Below are 21,610 nucleotides of genomic sequence, written 5' to 3'. Positions count from 1 at the left end.
CGCATTTCTACGGCTATTTCGTTTTGTGAACACTGTGCATGGTTATAATTTCCATGCCATTTTTGTAAATCTTTAAGTTTCAGAAACAAAGACACTGAAGTTACTGCCATTCACACACAATAGATGTACAGCCATAACGAATGCAGTTGGACATTAGCAAAGTAGGATGTTTTTTGTTCTGAACGTTAAAATTCATGGACTCTCAAGAATCTTAAGTACGTTACAGTGTTTTTTCTTTTTGTAAGTGCCACTGTCTGATTAAGTGAAAGTCTGACTAAAGAATAGGGCAAAGGCCAATTATACTGCATCAAGTGGCTTCTCTGAGAATGCTCAAACTGCCATCATCAATTAGTCTTGTTGGGAGCATGGAATACTAACATTTTCCTACATGGGTACCATTACAATATTCAATAAAAATGATACCAGCCAAGTTGGAGCAATCTAATTGCTTGACATTCTTGCAATCAAACTTGAATTTCACCCACTCCACCAAGCATAAAACTGTGGCCATATGTATGCAATAATTAATGGAGACTTTGAGACAACCATCAAGATAGTTTCTCTGGTAGCTCTCTCGGACAGCTAGAACTACCATAAAAAAACTAATCAGCAATAACATCAAGGGAACTGCATCTCTCTCAAGTTGCCTCTGAGGCATGCACCATACTGAATTTGACACCACTTTATCACTGTTTAGTTTTAGTTTAGAGATACAGCGTGGAAACAGGTCCTTCTGCCCACCGAGTTCGCACAGACCTGCGATCCCCGCACATTAACACTATCCTACACACACTAGGGACGCTTTACTATTTTTACTGAAGCCAATCACAAACTTGTACGTCTTTGGAGTGTGGGAGGAAACAGAAGATCGCGGAGAAAAAACACACAGTCACGGGGAGAACGTCCAAACTCCAGACAGGCATAGTCATGATCGAATCCGGGTCTCTGGTGCTATAAGGCAGCAATTCTACTGCTGCGCTACTATGCAGCCTCTGCTTATATATCACTACATCAAAATCCTGCCATCTTCAATCTCTCCTGTTTTTGACAATCATCATCCCACCACAACTGCTAATTTAGAGATTGTTCACAGCATCTTCCAAAGAGCAATTATGTTGTGTGTGCACGGTGTTATTAGAGTTTTGAGTACATAAACCTGCTGCAAATCCTTCATGTTTCTCCATGCCTTCTGCACTATCCACAGTCAGGGTGAGAAATATGGACATGCGTCACAAATTGTTTACAAGGATGATTGACTGAATGCTTGGAAAGATGCTCCTGCTGTCAAGGTCATCACTAGTTTTGAAACGGCACTATAGTTGCAGCGAAGTGTGGGCACAGGAGAGAATACTGGAGAGGATTCTGTACAGAAGTGGGAGGCAAGATTGCTTGAAAGACTCATGGTTGATTGTTTTGGATGAGCTCTGATAGAAGCCTCATAGAGACGAAGAGTAGGGCAGGTGTTACATGGCCAGTTATGAGATGGTTCAGCCATGCGGGGATCATGTTAGAAATGATGGTGCCATTGGCTTTGTATAATCTAGGCCATTAAATTGACATTACAAAAATGTCGCAACTATGTCCATTAATGTGATGTCATTTGTCCTGGCATGAGCAGAAGAGGACAACAGAAAAACACAGACTCAGAGCTAGGCGTATATCATCAAGTGTGCAAGCCTTTCAGTTCACAGACAGAATGCATGGAAATATTTTTTTATTGCAAGCAATATGTTGAAAATTAGTGGTGATCAGACTGCACAAAACAATGCCACATAGAAATATTAGAAAACCATTCTTCTAAATGGAATGGGTTCAAAAATGTACAGTACTTTTACTAATCTTTTAATAACATGGAAAGCAACAAATGTTATGTTTGGCAAAGCAGTATAAAAGCCACAGTCACTCCAATTCTAAACCATTAGAAACTGTGGGCAGATACAAATATGGAAGGACATCAGAGATCAGGTGATATGTAAGGACTTCTCTTGGCATTGCAACTCTGGTAGACTCAGAATGCTGGAGTAACGCAGCGGGACGGGCAACATCTCTGGAGAAAAAGAATGGGTGACGTTTCAGGTCGAGACACTTCTTCATACTAAGAGGAACGGTGGCGCAGCGGTAGAGTTGCTGCCTTACAGCGAATGCAGCGCCAGAGACACGGGTTCGATCCCGGCTACGGTGCTGTCTGCACGGAGTTTGTACGTTCTCCCCGTGCCCTGCGTGGCATTTCTCCGAGATCTTCGGTTTCCTCCCACACTCCAAAGACGTACAGGTTTGTAGGTTAATTGGCTTGGTAAATGTTTAAAAAAAAAAGAATTTTAAATTGTCCCTAGTGGGTGTAGGATAGTGTTAATATGCGGGGATCGCTGGGCGGTGCGGACCCAGTGGGCCGAAAGGGCCTGTTTCCGCGCTGTATCTCTAAAAAAAAAAACCCCAAAAAGAAAGGGAAACGAGAGATATAGACAGTGATGTAGAGAGATATAGAACAACTGAATGAAATATGCGCATAGGTAATGATGATAAAGGAAACATGCCATTGTTGGCTGTTTGCTAGGTGAGAACGGGAACCTGGTGCGACTTGGTTGGTGGAGGGATGAATACAGATGGAGTACAGCGGTTACTTGAAGTTGGAGAATTCAATATTCACACCACTGGGCTGTTTGCAATTAGCCTCACTCTGACAGTGGAGGAGGCCGAGGTTTCCCCTTCCCATTCCCACACTGACATTTCAGTGTGGGAATGGGAAGGGGAATTAAAGTGTTTGTCAACCCGGAGATCAGATAGGTCCAGGCTGACTGAGCAAAGGTGTTCTGTGAAACGATTGCCCAGACTACGTCTGGTCTCGCTGATGTACAAGAGTCCACATCTTGAACAACGGATACAGTAGATGAGGTTGGAGGAGGTGCAAGTGAACCTCTGCGTAACCTGAAAGGACTGCCGGGGTCCCTGGACAGAGTTGAGGGAGGAGGTACAGGGACAGGTGTTGCATCTCCTGCTGTTGCAGGGGAAGGTACCTGGGGAGGGGATGGTTTGGGTGAGAAGGGATGACTTAACCAGGGAATTGTGGAGGGAACAGTCTCTGTAGAAAGCAGAAAGGGGTGAAGATGGGAAAATGTGGCTATTGGTGGGATCCCGTTGAAGGTTGCGGAAATGTCGGGGGATTATGTGTTGTATGCGATGGCTGATGGGGTGAAAGGTGAGGATGAGGGGGATTCTGTCTCTGTCTAGGGTGAAGAGAAGCAAGGACAGAGCTACGGGTCACTGAGGAGACACATGTGAGGGCCTCATCTATGATGGAAGAGGGGAACCCCCATTCCCTAAAGAATGAGGACATCTGCGGCATAGATGGAGGAATTGGGAGCAGTGGATAGACTCTTTGCAGGAAGCAGGGTGGGAAGAAATGTAGTTGAGATAGTTATGGGAGTCAGTGGGTTTGTAGTGGACGTCAGTCGATAGTCTATCTCCTGTGATGAAGACGTTGAGATCAAGGAAGGTGTTGGAGATGGTCCAGGTGAAGTCAATAAAAGGGAGGAAGTCTTCCTACACATTGCAACTCTGATGTTTTCTTGGACTCAACAATCAATAATATGTTTATTGTGGTGTAATGGATGAACAGATTCGATCAAAGTTATTAAACAAAATAATCTCAATGGTCAATTGGCAATGGCCAGTGGTTTCTTTATTGTCACATGTACCAGGTGCAGTGAAATACATTTTTTTGCATACAGATCCGCATGACTATCCCCGTACATAAACTCTCATTTGATCTTGTGTGTAAAATTTTATCATCAATGGAAGTCATCAAATTTTACCATCAATTTTGCCTAGAGAATTTCACCCATTGGAAGACACAAACATAACCGCAGTTTGTTGCCGCAGAGCAATTGTAACGGCTGGAGCTCCACACCAGAGTCTGAGGCAGGTGAATGGTGCAAATACCTGCAAAGATGCACGGGAAACTAAGCACTATGCGGTGTCAATTTGAAATAGTTAAATGTTTTAATTGTCAAAAAAGGGCACATGAACTTAGAATGGAAGACGAAAGCCAGGTCAGGGAAATAAAACAATTCTAGTGGTGTGATGTCTTCATAAAGGAAATGTTTTCACAGCCAGAAGTCACAGAAAGGAAGTCCACACAATGTTGAAGCCAATAAATGATTTTTTTTAAAAATGTAGATATATGTATATATGTATATATCAAAGGTATTTATTTTACAAAATGCTGGAGTAACTCAGCAGGTCAGGCAGCATCTCAGGAGAGAAGGAATGGGTGACATTTCGGGTCGAGACCCTTCTTCAGACTGATATATATATATATACATACACACATATACATATATATATATATATATATATTTTACACTTTCGACAACAATGGTAAAAACCTCTACAATTTCCTCTGGCAGTTCATTCCACACGCCGACTGCCCTCCATGTGAAAATGTTTCCACTCAGGTCCCCTTTAAATCTTTCCTCTCTCACTTTAAACCTCTGCCCTCCAATTTTGAATTCCCTACCCTGGGAAAATGACTGACCATTCACCTTATCTAAGCCCCACTATATTTCACAAATCTCTATAAGGTCACCCCTCAGCCTTCTCCACTGTGGGAAATATCTGCATTTTATCTAATCTCCAGCTGTTATCAGGCAACTGAACCATCCAACTAGAGAGCAGTCCTGAACTGCTATCAATCTCATTGGAGACCCTTGGACTATCTTTGATCGGATTTTACAGGTTTTATCTTGCACTAAATGTTATTCATGATATTCCCATTATCATGTACTCTGTGGATGACTCAATTATAATCATGTACTGTCTTTCCGCTGACTGGCTCGCACTCAATAAAAGCTTTTCACTGTACCTTGTTACATGTGACAATAAACTAAACTAAACTATAACTCCATCTCTCCTGATAAATCAAGTCCTTCAGTCCCAGTATCATATTCTTTGAAGAAGGTAGAGGAAGGGTTAGATAAATTGGAGTAAATTGGAAATCTAATGAAAAGAAGCCAGATTAACTGGGCAACACTATCTGTCGTAGAGACTAAGTTGAGCCCCCGACTGTTTGACTATATGGTGCTTACAAGGTGACATTGAACCAAGCAGTCGATGACAAGTGATAGCCATTGCTTAATTCACTGGATTTATATGTGGAATTGGCAGGAGTCAAAATTTTTACCAGGTTGTGTATGTCACTTGAATATGCTCTGCTGAACATGGATAAAGAGCATCAGCAATTTTTAACAATCAATATTTATAAGGGTCTTTCGCCCTTTTCTGAAGATCTTTCAATCTATTATGGACAAGGTACGACATGGTATGGATTATCGTCTTTGCTATCAAGATGATGTACTAACAGCCACAAGTATTGAAATGGAAAATCTTTGTATTTTAGAAGAAATGCTTAGGTCAAAAAAATGCAAACTTGCAGTTGTGCAGAAAGAAATAGTTTATCTTTTGTTAAAGACAGATATGAATGGATTACACCCAATTACTGATGCCATTACATCAGTTATAGAAGAAAAACAAAATCAAAGAATCATTCAGTGGCCAGCCAAAGGCTGGCGATTTATGTAAGAGTATTCAAGAGTGGAACCTTTGTTAGTTGCCTGTGATACAATATGTACATTGATGCTTCAAATTGTGGACTTGAACCTAAAATAAGTAATGTAATATAATTTGTACTATGTACATTGCAAAGAATGACAGCTGTCAAAATATACACTGAAGAAACAGAGGGCCCGAATTGAACATTAAGATATCTTTTAGCCAACTTTTTGTTACCACATTGCACAACAGATTATACCCATATTGAAATATTAATATTTAGAAATGATCAGGTTTAGGGTCAGGTAGATCTTGAGGGGGAATACAAGAGATTGCAGTGGCTGGCATCTTGAGCAAAAAAACAAACTGTTGGAAGAACTCAGTGGGTCAGGCAGCATCTGTGGAGTAAATGGACCGATGACGTTTCGGGTTGGGACGTTCCTCGAATGGGAGATAACTGGTAAAAAGAAGTGAAGGGAAAGGGTGGGAAAGAGTTGGCTAGTGATAGTTGAATCCAGATAAGGAGGGATTGATTGCAGATAAGTCATGAAGAGGAAAGATGGCAATGAAGGCTGGAGGTTATAAGTGGCAAAGACAAAAGGGTACAAATGGTGGAATCTAACAAGAAAGGAAGGTGGGAGTGAAATGTAGAACCAGAGGGAGGGATGGCGGGTAGATGGAATGAATGATGAGGGGGGGGGGGCATAGAGTAGGGAGGGGTGACTGATGAGTGAATGGTGTTAATACCACAAAACAAATCTGTCATTCAGAAATGACAGTTGTAGTCTGTGGTGTAATGAGATATCTTGTGTAAACAGATAAAACTAAATGTGTGTACATAAATCACAATCATTGGAAGCCATTTACAAGAGAATATTCATCAGTTATGTGATTCTCAGTGTATTCCAGATTTCCACAGTGGTGCAGTAGTTCAATTGCTGCCGTACAGCGCCAGAGACCCGAGTTCAATCCTGACCACGGGTGCTGCCTGTACAGAGTTTGTACTCTCTCCCCGTGAGCTATGTGGGTTTTCTCCGGGGTGCTCTGGTTTCCTCCCTCACTCCAAAGACGTACAGGTTTGTAGGTTAATTGGCTTTGGTAAAATTGTAAAATTGTCCCCAGTGTCTGTAGGGATAGTGTTAGTATGTGCGGATGGCTGGCCAGCACGGACTCGGTGGGCTGAAGGGCCTGGTTCCGCACTGTATCTCTAAACTAAATGAAAAAACTAAAAACCAGGAAGGAAGCAACGTAATTCTATTCACCTGAGTCTAGAAACAACACCTCCTTCAAGATGGGAAAACAATCCTAATCATAGAGAAGATCAAAGCACACAGTCAACCTTTGAAATCTGCAAATGACGAGAATTTCTGACTAACTCTTTTCCAAAAGGGGAAAGCAAGGAAATATATGCAATGATTGATTTAAATATACACGCGTTGTATAATTAAAGAATTACATAAACCAATTGCACATGTTTAATGGTCTCTCCTAATCCCTCAGTTTTCTCCACTCTCCCTGCATCATCCACCACCACGGAAAATGCACATACATTATTTGGCAAGAAGTACAGTTTAGTCAGTGCCTTCCACGAAACTCAATGGTTACATAATGTTTGATTGTATTTTCAAATCTCTGCTTGAAGGATGATTCAAAGTTTTAGCGAAAGGATTAGATAGAGCAGAGAATGTTCAGGAGTGGCTGGGGAGAGATTTGTCAGTCACAAAAGGTTTTAATTGGACACTTAGTGACAAGGAATTTCTGGCAGGGCACAAATTCAAGATGATAACAATTGAGGGAGAAGGTAACAGTTAGCCGTACAGAGAGTGGTTGGAATGAGCAACTCACTCTCACCATGTGTTGCAGAAATAGGGTCCTTAATTTCTTTTAAATGTTAATTATTTTTACTTAAAATATTAAACATTGTTCAGAGGAAGCAGGAAATTGGAGTTAGGATGACGGGGTAAAGGGGCAACTTCTGTGGCATAGTCTTTGCAATTCTGGGCGGGAAAACTGGAGCAGCGGAGGACGACAGCTACATCATTGGCAGAAGAGAAGACACAAAATGCTGGAGTAACTCAGCGGGGCAAGCAGCATCTCTGGAGAGAAGGAATGGGTGATGTTTCAGGTCAAGACCCTTCTTCAGACCATCATTGGCAGGCCAGGCCGACCCTTGTAACTCCGACCAAGTGCTGTCGCCAGGACACCGGGCCTTTAAGGTCAAGTTAAGTCTTAACATTTTTAAGAACTTTGAAATTTGAAGGATACATGGTAGCGCTGGAAATGTGGTGGCTCTTGTGTATTGCCTTAATGTAATCTACTATTCCTACACTCCTGTACTTGGGTAAGATTGTGCTTGTGTATAGTAAGATTTTTTTTTAGATTTTATGCAAAAAAGGTTTTACTGTACTTCAGTACATGTAACAATAAAGTACCATTGTTATTTGTTAAGTCAACAACAGTTCAACAGAGCTTTATTTGTCATTCGGTACCAAGGTACCGAACGAAACTACATAGCAGTCACACACAAAAAACACAAGACACATGACCCCAACGCAAACGTCCATCACAGTGACTCCAAACACCCCCTCACTGTGATGGAGGCAACAAAACTTCCACTCTCTTCCCCCCACGCCCACGGACAGACAGCTCGTCCCCGACCGACCCGCACAGTCCCCGCAAGGGGATGGAAGTCCCCGCGGCCGAGTCGCACCGGGCGCTGAAACGTCTCACGGCGGAGCCGGGTGATGGAAGGCCCCGCGACCAAGCCGTGCGCAGCTAAGTCCCGCGGCCGAGCCGCACCGGGCGATGGAAGGCCCCGCGGCCGAGCCGCACCGGCGATGGAAGGCCCCGCGGCCAAGCCGCACCGGGCGATGTTAAGTCCAGCGGCCGAGCCGCACCGGCGATGAAAAATCCCGCGGCCGAGCCGCGCCGGGCGATGTTAGGCCCCGCGGCCGAGCCGCACCGGGCACTGTTAAGTCCAGCGGCCGAGCCGCACCGGGCGATGTTAAGTCCAGCGGCCGAGCCGCACCGGGCGATGTTAAGTCCAGCGGCCGAGCCGCGCCGGGCGATGGAAGGCCCCGCGGCCGAGTCGCACCGGGCGATGGAAGGCCCCGCGGCCGAGCCGCACCCCGCGCCGTGAGGAAGAGACCTAAAAGAGAAAGGTTTCCCCCCCCACCCACACCACCACCCCCCCACCCCCCCACACCACCACTCCCCACACATACACAACCAAAAAAAAAAAAAAACCATCCCAACACCGACACACAACAAAAAAAAAGGAAAAAAGACGAACAGACTGTTAGCGAGCCGCAGCCGTTAGGCGCCGCCACTTCCGCTTGGAAGTCATATCCATTGCACAGATTCCACATGGCAACTTCATTGCAAAGGAATAAAAACAAAATTGTAATCACACATATAAAACATCAGAAGGCATGAATATATCACATCTGAAACCTTCTAATCCGGGCAGCATCCTGATCTTTCAGGGTATCAGGAGTTTCAGGATTTCAGAGTGTCAGGGGTTATCGGGAGAAGGCAGGAGAATGGGGTTGAGTTGGAAAGATAGATCAGCCATGATTGAATGGCGGAGTAGACTAGACGGACTGAATGGCTTAATTCTGCTCCTATAATTTATGAATTTATGACATGAGATTAAAAGGTGACTATAAATCAGAAACGCTGCTGTTTACGGAGGTTCTTCAGTGGTCTTAACAGGGTTAAATAATTACGGTATCTATCACTCTTGGATGAGAACATGCTACTAAAGCACTTGTAATATAAATATCTCCAGCCATAAACCAGCTCCTGCCACTCAAAGCTTTCCAGATATTTGTCGCAGAGTAGAGCTTTCACTTGGGCAATGTGTCCTCTCATTTCATGGGTATGAAGGAACTGCAGATGTTGGTTCAAACCAAAGATAGACATAAAGTGCTAGAGTAATTCACCGGGACAGGCAGCATCTCTGTCAGTCTGAAGAAGGGTCTCGACCCGAAACATGGCCCATTCTTTCTCTCCAGAGATGCTGCCTATCCCGCTGAGTTACTCCAGCACATTGTGTCTATTTCTGGTTTCATGGAATCAGTTTACTTTTCTCAAACGAGTAAGAAGTTAACTAACTCTCAAAGCCCACCTTGACTTAGTTTCATTTATTTATTTCAGTTAGAAACAGTTAGATACAGCGTAGAAACAGGCCCTTCGGCCCACCGGACCTGCGCCAACCAGCGATCCCCTCACATTAACACTATCCTACACACACTAGGGACAATTTACAATTATGCCAAGCCAATTAACTTACAATCCTGTATGTCTTTGGAGTGGGAGGAGACTGGAGAACCCGGAGAAAACCCATGCAGGTCACTGGGAGAAAGTAGAAACTCCAAACAGACAGCACCCGTAGTCAGGATTGAACCCGGCTCTCTGGCGCTGTGAGGCAACAACTCTACCCCTGCGCTACCGTGCCATGACTTGGTCACACAATTGAAGAAATATCTAAAAGTGATTTGCAAATGATAGATTTCACATGTTCAGTGCCAATGTAAGAACCAAACTAGAACAGTATGTCATTTATTTCTATTTAAAAACATTGTGGAATATACATACAAGCTAATGCAAAAGACAGCTTGTCATTAGCAGAAAAATATTCATAGCAACGTCATGAAATGCTGTGAGATGCAGATCTCTACCACCTGTTCCCAGACACTTTCTCTAATCAGTTAGCTATACCAGCAGCAAGGAAAGGCACTCGTGTAAATGTTGAGAGTTTTGGGCTGGGGTGACGGAGGGGTGTGTAGTAATGGTGAGTGGCGGGGAGGAGGGGGACTGGGGGTACATGGTTGTTGTTGGTAGGGGTGGGGATGGGGGTGGGGTAAGACAAATCCTACAGCTGTCATCTGCCGATAAACAAGCACAATCTTCAGCTCAAACGACACAATATGCAGCACAGAAATATTCTGGGAATCAATATTTTGCTTCCAGCTGAAAACTAGTGGCTAATGAGCAGGAGCGGGGAACTACATGACAATTTATTCATCCTTTCTATGTCCCGTGTAGTAAGACCAAAGGAACGGAGATGAACTTTTTTCCTTCCTCAGCAGACTACTGAACATTGGTGATCATTCTAATAATATACAGAGCAGTAAAGGACTACATTTAATTAATATCTGCACAAATGGGCAAGTGTTTGAAGGTGTACACATATATTTGTATACACACAAATACACTTGCACATGCTAATGATCAAATTACTTTTTATAATCAATTGTATTAATATCTAAATGTAATAATGTCATTTCATATGAATTAAATTAACCAACTTAATACTGATTAAATTAACTAACTTAATACATGAGGACTACAACTTTGGTCTGTACGTGTTTAAGTATGGTGAAGTCCATTCATGCATTGAGTCATGACACCTCTTTTAACTGATCAAACTGAAGGAAACACAAACCTAAATTGCTTTTAATACTTTTTAAGGACAATTTAAATATTTGATTTATTATGGCTTCATCAAAATGCACTTCTAATCATTGATGTAAAATTGATGAAACACTTCCAGAATTCATCTTATATAATGTAATTGGAAAGATATTGATATTACTTTGAAAAAAAATGGAATCACAATGAATAAATAGAAATAGACTGCACTTAAATTGTGTGTAAATTAACACTCTGCACTTGAGATTTAGATTTGTTTAAGGTTGAGGAAAGAACTAAATTCAAGAATCTATGTAATAATTTCATTTATTCCTGTGCTTTATTGTTCTAGATTCTATATCCTTACAATGCAGAAGGCCATACTGTCCATCAAGGTTATGCCGACTGTCTGAATAACCCATAAATCCTCTTTTTCCATGTTTCCCTGTAACCATTTTCCTCTTACATCCTCATTAACTTCTCTTTATCCTGTATCTGTACATTGTGAATGGCTCATTTGTAATCATGTATAATCTTTTCGCTGTCTGTATAGCACAAAACAAAAAAGCTTTTTACTACATGTGACAATAAACTAAACTGGCAATGTAGGAAGGAACAGCAGATCCTGGTTTAAACCAAAGATAGACACAAAAGTTGGAGTAACTCAATAACTAACTAACTAAACAACCAACTAACTAACTAACTAACTAACTAACTAACTAACTAACTAACTAACTAACTAACTAACTAACGAACTAACTAACTAACTAACTAACTAACTAACTAACCAACTAACTAACTAACTAACTAACTAACTAACTAACTAACCAACCAACTAACTAACTAACCAACCAACCAACTAACCAACTAACTAACTAACTAGTTTGCACCCACTCAAGCATAATTTACAGTAACTATTTAATCTATTAACTAGCAGTCTTTTTGGTTGTGGGAGAAAACTAGAGCATCAGGGGGAAATTCACACAGCCTTAGGGAGAATGTGCAAACTCCACATGGATTCCAGATCTGGTGGTTAGTATCAAACCTGGGTTGCCGGAGCTGTGAGACCACAACTCTCTGTATTGTGCATTAGGCAGCATGTTTCCACAGCTTTATTTCAAATAGTTTTCATGCATTTTTCATTACATTTGGTTCTATACTCTTGAAAGTGCTCTCCAGCAAATTTACCCATTCTACACTTTCTTTTCACAATATATTTGCATCATCTAATGAATCAAAGAAGACATCAAGGAAAGTCAGATCCCACTGTCATCCAATGAAAAAAAATGCACCTGGACTTGCCAGCAAATAAAATATGGAATGAGAATCCTGGATTTAAAAAAAATTAACCTATGGCACTAAGGTGATTATAGCAACTCCTCATCCACTTAGTCTGAAATCACCTTCAGTAGACTGGCCCAAAATCAAAAGTAAAACCACTTTATTTCAATAATTTTGAAATACACAAGATATCACATCAATCACCAAATCACTCTTATATAATTCCTATTTAGTTTGTTAGCAAAATAATTCAAAACCTTCTGCAATTGATAGAGATAAGCCTGTGAAGTTATTATTCAGAGCTGTGGTTATATAATAGTACACATGTTTATAATAAGACAGAAAGCAAAATAAAAATTCCATAGGTGTGCCTTTGCTATGATGTGATGGGATAAGAATAGCAACAAATGCTGACGTTATAAGCTCCATCCTGGGAGTGGAGTTGGATTCATGGGAGGTAGTCGGAGGGGAGGACGCTCCTCAAACTGCGGAGCATCCTGGACAATACAGCTCACCCCCTCCATGACACACTGGTCAACCTGAGGAGCACCTTCAGCAACAGACTGGTTCCGCCGAGATGCAGGACAGCTCATCCCCTCCATGACACACTGGTCAACCTGAGGAGCACCTTCAGCACAGATAGCTTCCACCAAGATGCAGGACAGAATGCCACAGGAGATCCTTCTTTCCTGTGGCTATCAAACTGTACAACTCCTCCCCCTTCTGTATGGGTTAGACTGAGACAGACTTCCCTCCCCCCCTCCCCCCCTCGCCCTCCCCCCCATCCCAATCTTCACACATCCCCAATCCTTTCCACTCGTTACTTTAATTTCATGTTTCATGTATTTTGTGTTTTTGTGTTTTTATGACTGTTGGCAGATCAATTTCCCTCCTGGGATAAATAAAGTTCTATTGTATCATATCATATCGTTTCTTATCACTGATATGTAATGAAAATCTTCATGTCCAGCCATTTCTTACTATATGTGTGAATTAAATTAAATGAAGAAATAATGTTCCAACAACATCAAAAGATTTGATGGGATTGATTAAAAACTCAATTTCACCTCGTTCAATTAAAATGGAATCTAGTTGTGTTTCATCATGGCTAAAGCAAAGTAGGATAGGTACATATTCTAATTCCTTGATCCAGAGATGCTGCCTGGCTCGCTGAGTTACTCCAGCATTTTGTGTCTATTCTAATTCCTTGTTCCTCATAGAAAGCTTAAAACGAATTATTCTATTTATTCCCGCCCTCCACTTTATGTGAGAATGTTTCCTTCACTACTTTCCCTTTAGTATTTCAGACTGCAAAACTTTCATTCTACGGTGGCAAGAAGTGACTATTTTCCAAGACTCCCTTGCCTTGTCTCTGCAGTTACAATGCATTGCTTTTCATTTGGGTTGGTGTCAAAATTAAATCGGGATAAATGGCCAGTATTTAACTGACATCAGGTGGGTTGTACAGTATAATTGAATCAAAACAATAACTTTAATAAGGTGGTGACTTCCCATCTAATGTCAAAAAAGACATGAAATTTTCATCGAATTCAGTGAATGTAGGGTTCTAAGTTAGACTTTCATGGAGTCATAGACTCATACAGGACTTTCCGCCCAACTTGTCCACACTGGCCAACATGTCCCAGCTACACTCGTCCCACCTGCCTGCGTTTGGCCCATATCCCTCCAAACCTGTCCTGGCCATTCATCTAATACAAGAAAATCTATGAGTGGATCTAAATTACCACTGGAAGAGTACATCAAATTAGATTTTCATACACTTTTTCATTGCAAGTCTGCATTATGAATTTTACCAGAGGATGCAAAATCGAATTTATTGTAATATTATTAAAAAAATGAAATTATTCAACTGTTCTTAAAAGATTATAGTTATCAAATCACTGGCTCTAATGATGGAAATTTAATTAACAACCATTCTCCCTATTATATAAACATTACAGTTCAAATATTACTATTTTGGATGGTCAATTTAGAAACAGATGTTTATTGTGCATCTATTGATTTTCTAATTAACAAAGGCGGGTGCCACGACAACCTCCCTTTACCTTCTCCCTGTATTAGATACAGTAGTAAATGAAAGCTCTTTTGAAATCTGATGAATCAAATATGTAAAGATTTCTAAGGACACAAAAGTCACCTCCAGCACAAAATGTAACACAGGATTTTGTAATGACAACAAATGTAGCTGTCTACCAATGGATTTTTGCCACAACATAATGGATTAGCACTTGAATGCACTAGCTGTGAGGGGGTTATCTTAATTTAGAAAGGGTATTATATTTCCACTCTGTCTGTTGGTAAAGTAAGTACTGTTGTCAATATATGCAGTACAATCGCAAGAGCAGTTTAATTATATGATTATATCCTGGATGAGAAATGCCACTGATTTTCCAAACATTCCAAACGTTAAAAATATGAAATTGCAAGATAATACTTCTTTCCTGTAGACTGTGGGGAATAAAATGCCTGGTAACACAACCTACATTTGAGATGAACTGAATAAATTGCTCTTGTTACAACTATAATCTCAACCCCTTAATGTGTTGCTATTTTCCTTTGTTCATTAAATGCCATAACAGTTAAAAAGAATTCTAATAAGGTCAATGAGATGATGTTGATCTGATGATCACTAAAGTGACACAAACACAATGTACAGCGATACAGAAATGAAAATTAGGCAGTCCTCAAAGTCAAATGAGTTCTCAAGAAATCATGATCCTTCACTTGGCAGCCAGCTATGTATTTAAACTTTTGATACAAAGGAAAGTTTTTTTCAGATAATGATACAGAAACAATGAGTGCACCTCAGCGCTAGTATTCCTTTGAGAACTCTGGTAAAGCAGATTGGAGGACCAGCTGCATTTTGTTTTCCTGCTTCAAATCTGGGAGCTCCATTAGCAATCAGCTTAAAAAGGGTATCATCCAAATATGATACAGAAGAATAATATTAGTGATAATTCTATAATTACTTCATAATATCTAATAAATGTCTAATAAATGGCTAAAGTGCACATCATGGTAAGGAACAACTGTGTCACCTGTTGTGAATATAGCATTTTTGCTATCTTTCAATACAGGAGCAGTTTAAATTGATTAAATTGCAACACATCATATCTGCATAGAAATCAAACATTAATTTACGTGTTTAAAAGAAAACTGTGACTGCTGGAACAGCCTCCAAGGGCTAAACGGCCTGCTCCTGTTTTTTTGTTGGTATGGATGCATACCATTTATACTCGTGAAATACAATGTGTACATTCCTGTATTAAAACTAGCAAAAGCACAGAATTCAATGTAAATACTTTGCATCAGTTATTTCATACCTTAAAAGATGTATTCAGTCAAGGCTAATTTTTTTAGAAAGTAATACTATAATGGCTCGAGTTTATTAATGAGACTACAAAAGTTATGGATAAGAGCATAATTGCTGCTAAATTGACTCCTTCCAGAGGGACGCTGGAGAAGCCGAGGCCAGAGCCTCGCGGGCCGGAGTCCCGCAGGTCGGAGGTGAAGCCTTGCCAGTCGACGAAGCTCTCGGCCAATGGCCCTTGGGTTTGCGGAGCCCGTGGCTGGGCCTGGGTCGGTGCCACGGAGGCGTCAGGAGAAGACCCGGCAGCGGTAGTTGATCATAGCGTCAACCGAAGGACAAGGACGGACACGTGGAAGTGAGGACGCCGCTGCTGGGGGAAGGAACAAAGTAGGACCGGCATGATGGAGGGGGAGAGGGGAGGAACAAAGATGGACCTGGCACACGGATACTTTGAAACTTTATAAACGCCCTTTTTGGGCGACTATTTGCATACCTTGTGTATGAAAGCAAAGAATTTCACTGTGACTTGTCACATGTGACAATAAAGTATTCAATTCAATTCAAAAATTGGATTAGTCCTTGAAATAAGGCCTAGGATTGCACTGCACGTTTACCCTTTGCCCACCATCTTCATGCATCCTGGTCATTATTATAACCTTGGCACACAACCAGCATTAAGTGTATCATTCAATGGTTGCACATATCAGCAGGGAATCCAAAATTGTACCTTGCACACACCAGATAGAGCCAGCAATATAATTGTGTGGTGCAAAGCTAGACTTTCTTTCTATCTTTTCAAATCTTTTTATTACATTTCAAAAAATGATAAGCATAACAGTGATATTGATACATAGGGATCAGGATTATATTAACAACAAATGTAACCTAAATATAAATCCAGTTTCAAAATACATTTAGGGTATAGACCTCCCAGTCTCTATGTAATTATAGATAAAAAAGGTTAAAAGAGAACTTATATATATTTAAAAAAAGATAATAAATAAATAAATAAATAAAATGAACCCCCTAAACTAAAATAAGCAAACAACAAAAAAAAACAGAATCTGGGCTGCAAAAAAATCCAACAGTTTAGACCCCTGTTTGGCGTCAAATCCGTTCCACCAAATAAAGGTAAAAAAGTATTATAACGGCTGGAGAGGGAACAACTTATATCGTGTGAAAATATTGAATAAAGCTTCCCCAGGTCCTATCAAATTTAACCGAGGGTTCAACAATATCAATCCTAATTTTTTCTACATTTAAACATTATATAGTTTCAAAATACCAATGGAGTGTGGTAGGAGGATTAGAGTCTTTCCATTTAAATAAAATAGATCTTCTGGCAATTAATGTAGTAAAAGCAATCAACCGACGGGCTGAAAGGGACAGATGAATAGAATCCAACATTGGTAGCCCAAAAATTGCAGTGATAGGATGAGGTTGTAAATCAATACCTAAAACTCCAGAAATAGTATCAAAAATGTCTTTCCAATATTTTTCCAAAAGTGGGCAAGACCAAAACATATGAGTCGGAGAAGCCATCTCAGAATTACATCTATCACAAGTAGGATTTATATGACCATAAAAACGCGCTAACTTATCTTTTGACATATAATAATAATAATAATAATAATGCATTACATTTATATAGCGCTTTTCAAACACTCAAAGACGCTTTACAGGGATTACTAGAACATAGAGAAGAAAATAAATAGATAAATAAGTAAATGAACAGAAAAAGGAGACAGAAGGTGAGGTGACGGTCAGTGGTTGAAGGCAGTGCTGAACAGGTGAGACTTCAGTGATGTTTTGAATGTGGTGAGTGAGGAGGAGTCTCTGACGGTTTGGGGTAGTGAGTTCCAGAGGGTGGGAGCAGCGATGGAGAAAGCCCTGTCCCCCCAGGATCTGAGTTTGGTCCGGATGGGGGGGGGACAGGAGGTTGGCAGCAGCAGAGCGGAGGGTGCAGGTGGGAGTGTGCCTGTGGAGGAGGTCAGTCAGGTAGGATGGGGCCAGGTTATGGAGGGCTTTGTAGGTCATGAGGAGGATTTTGTACTGGATTCTCTGGGGGATGGGGAGCCAGTGGAGCTTGTAAAGGACGGGGGTGATATGGTCACGGATCGGGGAGTGGGTGAGTAGATGGGCAGCGGAGTTTTGAATGTATTGAAGTTTACTGATGATTTTTGAGGGTGAGCCATAGAGGAGGCTGTTGCAGTAGTCCAGACGGGAGGTGATGAAGGCGTGGATGAGGGTTTCTGCAGCTGTGGAGGAGAGGGATGGACGGAGACAGGCGATGTTTTTGAGGTGGAAGAAGGCTGTCTTTGTGATGTGTTTGATGTGTTTGTCGAAGGAGAGGGTTTGATCAAAGATGATTCCAAGATTCAGGATGTGAGGGGAGGTGCTCTGTGAACCACCTTAAATTGTATCAGAGCGTGTCTTGCACACATTGAAGAGGTATTGACTAATTGAAGAATCCTCTCCCATTTCTCTATAGGTAAAGAAATTTGAAGTTCTCTTTCCCAATCATTCTTAATTTTATCAGATGTACCTACTTGTAATTTCAAAATCAACTCATAGATAGTCGATATTAAACCTTTCTGATAAGGATTCAAGTGTAAATTTTTTTCTGTAATTTCAGTTTGATGTGATAACGGAAAAGAGGGTAAAGTAGCTTTTAAAAAAATGTCTAATTTGCAAATATCTAAAAAAAATGTAAATTAGGCAAATTATATTTATTGGATAGTTGTTCAAAAGACATAAAACAATCGTCTAAAAACAAATCACAAAAAGATACTAATCCCTTCCTCTTTCATAGCAGAAAGGCTTGATCAATACTGAAGGGTTGAAAGAAAAAATTAGATATGATAGGACTCGATAAGATAAAATGATTCAATCCAAAAAACTTAAGAAATTGAAACCATATTCGCAATGTGTGTCTTATTATTGGGTTAATCGTATATTTATTCAATCTCGTAATTGTAAAAGGTAACGAGGCCCCTAGGATAGAAGCCAATGATAACCCCTGCATTGTTTCACATTCAAGATTTATCCATCCTGGACATTGGGTATCCTCTAAATCTTTTGTCCAAAACGTTAAGTAACGAGCATTAACTGCCCAATAATAAAATCTAAGGTTCGGCAATGCCAAACCACCATCTTTTTAAAATTTCTGTAAGTTTTTTTTACTTAGTCTGGGATTTTTATTCTGCCATATATACGAAGACATTTTTGAATCAATAATATCAAAAAAAGATTTAGAAATAAAAATAGGTATCATCTGAAATAAGTGTAAAAATGTAGGTAGAATAATCATTTTAATAGCACTGATTCAGCCGATTAGGGATAAGGACATTGGTGACCATTTAGTAAACTGTTGTCTGACATGGTCAATTAAGGGCGTAAAATTGGCTTTAAATAGGTCCTTGTGTTTCTTGGTAATCTTAATACCTAAATAAGTAAAACAGTCAGTGGTCAATCTAAATGGAAACTGTCCATAATTCGAAATTTGATTGTTTAATGGGAAAAAGCTCACTCTTACTAAGATTTAATTTATAACCAGAAAAACTACTAAATTGATTAAGTAAAGCTATTGATGCAGGAACAGATTTCTCTGGATTAGAAATATATAATAGCAGATCATCTGCGTAGAGAGATAGCTTATATGTCTTATTCCCACGGACAATGCCAAAAATATTGGGGGATTCCCTAAGAGCAATAGCCAAAGGTTCCAAAGCAATATCAAACAATAAAGGGCTTAAAGGACAGCCCTGTCTAGTACCTCGAAGCTCGACTTGATCTGTAAAAGGTGATGTGCTCTGTGAATAGAATTTGTGAGCACCTGTGAGCTGAATCTGACCGAGTAATGAGATGAGACTGCTGGACTTGAAAGAATGAATTCACCAAGATTTTCCATTTTTCCACTGGAAATCATTTGTGATGGAGGTGGAACGGAGGAAAGATGTTAGTCCTGAGAACCTAGATGTGGACCAAAGTTCAATACAAGATTAAGGGGCAGCACGATGGAGCAGCGGTAGAGTTGCTGCCTTACAGCGCTTGTAGCGCGAGAGACCTGGGTTAAAACCCGACTACGGGTGCTGTCGTACGGAGTTCGTACGTTCTCCCCGTGACCACGTGGGTTTTCTCCGAGATCTTCGGCTTCCTCCCAAGACGTACAGGCTTGTAGGTTAATTGGCTTTGTATAAAAATGTAAATTGGCCCGGGTGTGTGGGTAGGATAGTGTTAATGTATGGGGAACGCTGGTCGGCGCAGACTCGGTGGGCCAATGGGCCTGTTTCCACGCTGTATCTCTAAACGAAACTAAACTAAGATTAAGGTCAGGATCTTTACCTTCAAAGTGTACACAGACATAAACCACCCACCCATCAATTACAACTACAGCCAGCATTAATATTTTTGTAGAGTCATAGCGTCCTAAACCGTGGAAACAGTCGTTTGGCCCAACTTGCCCATTCCGACCAACATGCCCCATCTATACTAGTCCCACCTGCCTGCATTTGACCGATATCCCTCTAAACCTATCCTATCCAATGGTTTTATTTATTTGTCACACACTTAGCTCAACTTCACTTACATACACCAAAGCTTACATACACGGTCAGCCATTCATTACTAACACCCAGAGCTTTCAGAAGAGATGACATAACACTCATTAACACACCTTCTCTCTTGCTTCACAACAAGGAACTAGGTGGCGAGGAAATGTTGAGGCTGTATGTTCTATCTCAATAAGGAGCCAACACATTTTTTTGAATCAAAAAAGCCATTAGTGAGGTTATGTAAGAAAATAACTGCAGATGCTGGTACAAATCGAAGGTATTTATTTGACAAAATGCTGGAGTAACTCAGCAGGTCAGGTAGCATCTCAGGAGAGAAGGAATGGGTGACGTTTCGGGTCGAGACCCTTCTTCAGTCTGATATACAAGCTGAACATGGTGGAAGCATTCCCTTCTCAAACTGATTTCATCTTGTCATTGAGACCTTGCCCATTTCTCCTGGTCAGGCAATGTGGAGTTCCATATAGCGAAGACTCGCTATCATTTGATTTGCCACACACAAAAAAAAACAGACAGTATGCAACTAGGATGTAACTAGGAAAATTGACAGGGGAGAGCCGGTGGATGTGGTGTACCTCGACTTTCAGAAAGCCTTCGACAAGGTCCCACATAGGAGATTGGTGGGCAAAATTAGAGCACATGGTATTGGAGGTAGGGTACTGACATGGATAGAAAGTTGGTTGACAGACAGAAAGCAAAGAGTGGGGATAAATGGGTCCCTTTCAGAATGGCAGGCAGTGACTAGTGGGGTACCGCAAGGCTCGGTGCTGGGACCGCAGCTATTTACAATATACATCAATGACTTGGATGTAGGGATTAAAAGTACCATTAGCAAATTTGCAGATGATACAAAGCTGGGTGGCAGTGTGAACTGTGAGGAAGATGCTATGAGGTTGCAGGGTGACTTGGACAGGTTGTGTGAGTGGGCGGATGCTTGGCAGATGCAGTTTAATGTGGATAAGTGTGAGGTTATCCACTGTGGTGGTAAGAATAGGAAGGCAGATTATTATCTGAATGGTGTCAAGTTAGGAAAAGGGGACGTACAACGTGATCTGGGTGTCCTAGTGCATCAGTCACTGAAAGGAAGCATGCAGGTACAGCAGGCAGTGAAGAAAGCCAATGGAATGTTGGCCTTCATAACAAGAGGAGTTGAGTATAGGAGCAAAGAGGTCCTTCTGCAGTTGTACAGGGCCCTAGTGAGACCGCACCTGGAGTACTGTGTGCAGTTTTGGTCTCCAAATTTGAGGAAGGATATTCTTGCTATTGAGGGCGTGCAGCGTAGGTTTACTAGGTTAATTCCCGGAATGGCGGGACTGTCATATGTTGAAAGACTGCAGCGACTGGGCTTATATACGCTGGAATTTAGAAGGATGAGAGGGGATATTATCGAAACGTATAAGTTTATTGAGGGGTTGGACACGTTAGAGGCAGGAAACATGTTCCCAATGTTGGGGGAGTCCAGAAC

At 41.1% G+C, this 21,610-nt stretch overlaps 1 protein-coding gene across 13 annotated transcripts in view; it reads right to left on the bottom strand.

Moving 5' to 3' along the window:
• eya4 (EYA transcriptional coactivator and phosphatase 4) overlaps positions 1–21,610 on the bottom strand; it is a 396,477-nt gene that overhangs the window by 345,639 nt on the left and 29,228 nt on the right. The window lies entirely within an intron of this gene.

This window comes from Rhinoraja longicauda, chromosome 5, assembly GCF_053455715.1.
Source record: "Rhinoraja longicauda isolate Sanriku21f chromosome 5, sRhiLon1.1, whole genome shotgun sequence".
Taxonomy (NCBI): domain Eukaryota; kingdom Metazoa; phylum Chordata; class Chondrichthyes; order Rajiformes; family Arhynchobatidae; genus Rhinoraja; species Rhinoraja longicauda.
Note: the sequence above shows the minus strand (reverse complement) of the source record. Positions and strands in the feature narration are given on the sequence as shown.